A 5539-nucleotide genomic window follows, 5' to 3' on the forward strand; every position below is an offset into this window, starting at 1 on the left:
CCTCTCTCTCATCTCTCTCTCCTCTCTCTCCTCTCTCTCTCCTCTCTCTCTCCCTCTCTCTCCTCTCTCTCCTCTTTCCATCTCCCTCTCTCTCCCCTCTCTCCCCTCTCTCCTCTCCTCTATCTCTCTCTCTCGACTCTCTCTCTCCTCTCTCTCCCCTCTTCTGTTCTGCATGTCTATTTCTATCTCTCTCCCTATTTCAATTCAATTCAATTCAAGGGCTTTATTGGCATGGGAAACGTTTTAACATTGCCAAAGCAAGTGAGGGTAGGACAACATACCAAGTGAATCTAATTAAAGTGCAAAACAACAAAATGTAACAGTAACATTACACATACAGAAGTTTCAAAACAGTAAAGACATTACAAATGTCATATTATATATATATACAGTGTTCTAACAATGTACAAATGGCTAAGGACACAAGATAAATAAATAAGCATAAATAGGGTTGTATTTACAATGGTGTTTGTTCTTCACTGGTTGCCCTTTTCTCGTGGCAACAGGTCACAAATCTTGCTGCTGTGATGGCACACTGTGGAATTTCACCCAGTAGATATGGGAGTTTTTCAAATTGGATTTGTTTTCGAATTCTTTGGATCTGTGTAATCTGAGGGAAATATGTCTCTCTAATATGGTCATACATTGGGCAGGAGGTTAGGAAGGTGCAGCTCAGTTTCCACCTCATTTGTGGGCAGTGAGCACATAGCCTGTCTTCTCTTGAGAGCCAAGTCTGCCTACGGCGGCCTTTCTCAATAGCAAGGCTATGCTCACTGAGTCTGTACATAGTCAAGGCTTTCCTTAATTTTGGGTCAGTCACAGTGGTTCAGGTATTCTGCCGCTGTGTACTCTCTGTGTAGGGCCAAATAGCATTCTAGTTTGCTCTGTTTTTTTGTTAATTTCTTCCAATGTGTTAAGTAGTTATCTTTTTGTTTTCTCATGATTTGGTTGGGTCTAATTGTGCTGCTGTCCTGGGCTCTGTAGTGGTGTTTGTGAACAGAGCCCCAGGACCAGCTTGCTAGGGACTCTTCTCCAGGTTCATCTCTCTGTAGGGGATGGCTTTGTTATAGAAGGTTTGTGAATCGCTTCCTTTTAGGTGGTTGTAGAATTTAACAGCTCTTTCTGGATTTTGATAATTAGGTGGTATCGGCCCCTAATTCTGCTCTGCATGCATTATTTGGTGTTCTACGTTGTACACGGAGGATATTTTTGCAGAATTCTGCGTGCAGAGTCTCAATTTGGTGTTTGTCCCATTTTGTGAAGTCTTGGTTGGTGAGCGGACCCCAGACCTCACAACCATAAAGGGCAATGGGCTCTATGACTGATTCAAGTATTTTTAGCCAGATCCTAATTGGTATGTTGACATTTATGTTTCTTTTGATGGCATAGAATGCCCTTCTTGCCTGTCTCTCAGATCGTTCACAGCTTTTGTGGAAGTTACCTGTGGTGCTGATGTTTAGGCCAAGGTATGTATAGTTTTTTGTGTGCTCTAGGGCAACAGTGTCTAGATGGAATTTGTATTTGTGGTCCTGGTGACTGGACCTTTTTTGGAACACCATTATTTTGGTCTTACTGAGATTTACTGTCAGGGCCCAGGTCTGACAGAATCTGTGCATAAGATCTAGGTGCTGCTGTAGGCCCTCCTTGGTTGGTGACAGAAGCACCAGATCATCAGCAAACAGCAGACATTTGACTTCGGATTCTAGCAGGGGGAGGCCGGGTGCTGCAGACTTTTCTAGTGCCCTCGCCAATTCGTTGATATATATGTTGAAGAGGGTGGGCTTAAGCTGCATCCCTGTCTAACCCCACGACCCTGTGTGAAGAAATGTGTGTGTTTTTTGCCAATTTTAACCGCACACTTGTTGTTTGTGTACATGGATTTTATAATGTCGTATGTTTTACCCCCAACACCACTTTCCATCAGTTTGTATAGCAGACCCTCATGCCAGATTGAGTCAAAGGCTTTTTTGAAATCAACAAAGCATGAGAAGACTTTGCCTTGTTTTGGTTTGTTTGATTGTCAATTAGGGTGTGCAGGGTGAATACATGGTCTGTTGTACGGTAATTTGGTAAAAAGCCAATTTGACATTTGCTCAGTACATTGTTTTCATTGAGGAAATGTACGAGTCTGCTTGTCAATAATAATGCAGAGGATTTTCCCAAGGTTACTGTTGACACATATTCCACGGTAGTTATTGGGGTCAAATTTGTCTCCACTTTTGTGGATTGGGGTGATCAGTCCTTGGTTCCAAATATTGGGGAAGATGCCAGAGCTAAGTACGATGTTAAAGAGTTTTAGTATAGCCAATTGGAATTTGTTGTCTGTATATTTGATCATTTCATTGAGGATACCATCAACACCACAGGCCTTTTTGGGTTGGAGGGTTTTATTTTGTCCTGTAACTCTTTCAATGTAATTGGAGATCCAGTGGGTTCTGGAATCCAGTGGGTTCTGGAATCCAGTGGGTTCTGGTCTTTAATAGTTGATTCTAAGATCTGTGTTTGATCATGTATATGTTTTTGCTCTTTATTCTTTGTTATAGAGCCAAAAAGATTGGAGAAGTGGTTTACCCATACATCTCCATTTTGGATAGATAATTCTTCGTGTTGTTGTTTGTTTAGTGTTTTCCAATTTTCCCAGAAGTGGTTAGAGTCTATGGATTCTTCAATTGCATTGAGCTGATTTCTGACATGCTGTTCCTTCTTTTTCCATAGTGTATTCTGTATTGTTTTAGTGATTCACCATAGTGAAGGCGTAGACTCAGGTTTTCCGGGTCTCTATGTTTTTGGTTTGGACAGGTTTCTCAATTTCTTTCTTAGATTTTTGCATTCTTCATCAAACCATTTGTCATTATTGTTAATTTTCTTCGGTTTTCTATTTGAGATTTTTAGATTTGATAGGGAAGCTGAGAGGTCAAATATACTGTTAAGATTTTCTACTGCCAAGTTTACACCTTCACTATACAGTGGAACGTTTTTACCCAGGAAATTGTCTAAGAGGGATTGAATTTGTTGTTGCCTAATTGTTTTTGGTAGGTTTCCAAACTGCATTCCTTCCATCTATAGCATTTCTTAATGTTACTCAGTTCCTTTGGCTTTGATGCCTCATGATTGAGTATTGCTCTGTTTAAGTAGACTGTGATTTTGCCGTGGTCTGATAGGGGTGTCAGTGGGCTGACTGTGAACGCTCTGAGAGACTCTGGGTTGAGGTCAGTGATAAAGTAGTCTACAGTACTACTGCCAAGAGATGAGCTATAGGTGTACCTACCATAGGAGTCCCCTCGAAGCCTACCGTTGACTATGTACATACCCAGCGTGCGACAGAGCTGCAGGAGTTGTGACCCGTTTTTGTTGGTTATGTTGTCATAGTTGTGCCTAGGGGGGCATATGGGGGAGGAATGCTGTCACCTCCAGGCAGGTGTTTGTCCCCTTGTGTGCTGAGGGTGTCAGGTTCTTGTCCGGTTCTGGCACTTTAGGTCACCACAGACTAGTACATGTCCCTGGGCCTGGAAATGATTGATTTCCCCCTCCAGGATGGAGAAGCTGTCTTCATTAAAATATGGGGATTCTAGTGGGGGATATAGGTAGCACACAGGAGGACATTTTTCTCTGTTAGGATAATTTCTTTTTGAATTCTAGCCAAATGTAGAATGTTCCTGTTTTGATAATTTAATGGAGTGAGTTAGGTCTGCTCTATACCAAATTAGCATACCCCCTGAGTCCCTTCCCTGTTTCACACCTGGTAGTTTGGTGGATGGGACTACCAGCTCTCTGTAACCTAGAGGGCAACCAGTGGGTCCATCTCCTCTATACCAGGTTTTTTGCAGGATGACAATGTCTGTATTACCGATTTCTTTGGTGAAGTCCGGGTTTCTGCTCTTTAGGCCCAAAGGCAGATGACCTCAGGCCTTGGATATTCCAGGATAATATAGTGAAGGCTTTTTGTTCCATAGAGTGTCCAATGATGTTGGTCGTGGTTTAGCCTCAGGCCAGTCTCTCTCCCTCTCTGTCTGCATGGTCTATTTCTATCTCTCTATTCTTGTCCTCTCTCTCTCCTCTATTGGCATGATAAGTCAGTAAGTGACATCGCCAAAGAAAGGAGAACACAGAGAGAACACAGTGTAGTTAATTATAGTTCTCATTGACTCCTATATTATGCAGTTTTACCTTCCTCTGTTCTGCCTGTACCCGGATCAGTCTCTCTGGGGTTTAATAACAGAGTGAGCTGAGGACAGTCTGTTCTCCATGGGCTAACAGGTAACAGTCTCTCTGGGGTTTAGCAGACTGAGCTGAGGACAGTCTGTACTCCATGGGCTAACAGGTAACAGTCTCTCTGGGGTTTAGCAGACTGAGCTGAGGACAGTCTGTACTCCATGGGCTAACAGGTAACAGTCTCTCTGGGGTTTAGCAGACTGAGCTGAGGACAGTCTGTACTCCATGGGCTAACAGGTAACAGTCTCTCTGGGGTTTAGCAGAGTGAGCTGAGGACAGTCTGTTCTCCTCTCTGGGACAGGTCTACCAGCCTGTCCTCTCTGGGCCAGGTTACCAGCCTGTCCTCTCTGGGCCAGGTTTACCAGCCTGTCCTCTCTGGGCCAGGTTTACCAGCCTGTCCTCTCTGGGCAGCCAGGTCTACCAGCCTGTCCTCTCTGGGCCAGGTCTACCAGACTGTGCTCGCTGAGTCTGTACATAGTTAGTGTTTTCCATCAATCACAGTGGTCAGATAGTCTGCAACCATCTACTCTCTGTTTTAGAGCCAAAATAGCATTGAAGCATTGATTGTGATTTATTTTCAATAGGTGATATATTTTTGCTTTGTGAAAATTTGGTTGGGCCAGATTGTCTGTGCTGTCCTGAGGGAGACTTGTCTGGGTTGGTAGTGGTTAGTTATTGGGCCTTGGAACCAGGTGGCTGATGGGACTCTTCTCTACAGTCACCTCTTGGAGTTGAGGGCTTTGTAATGGGGGGGGGGGGGGGTCATGTGGTTTTAAATTATTATAACATTTGGTGACTCTGGATATTAATCAGAAGAGACCTTGATTCACACTGCCATATAGTGGACCCCACACTGCCATATAGTGGAACCCACACTGCCATATAGTGGACCCCACACTGCCATATAGTGGACCCTATAGTGGACCCACGCTGCCATATAGTGGACCCCCACACTGCCATATAGTGGACCCCACACTGCCTATAGTGGACCCCACACTGCCATATAGTGGACCCCACAATGCCATATAGTGGACCCCACACTGCCATATAGTGGACCCCACACTGCCATATAGTGGACCCCACTGCCATATAGTGGACCCCACAACTGCCATATAGGGGACCCCACACTGCCATATAGTGGACCCCACACTGCCATATAGTGGACCCCACACTGCCCATATAGTGGACCCCACACTGGCCATATAGTGGACCCCACACTGCCATATAGTGGACCCACACTGCCATATAGTGGACCCCACACTGCCATATAGTGGACCCCACACTGCCATATAGTGGACCCCACACTGCCATATAGTGGACCCCACAC

Source organism: Oncorhynchus kisutch, unplaced genomic scaffold (assembly GCF_002021735.2).
Source record: "Oncorhynchus kisutch isolate 150728-3 unplaced genomic scaffold, Okis_V2 Okis03b-Okis08b_hom, whole genome shotgun sequence".
Taxonomy (NCBI): Eukaryota; Metazoa; Chordata; class Actinopteri; order Salmoniformes; family Salmonidae; genus Oncorhynchus; species Oncorhynchus kisutch.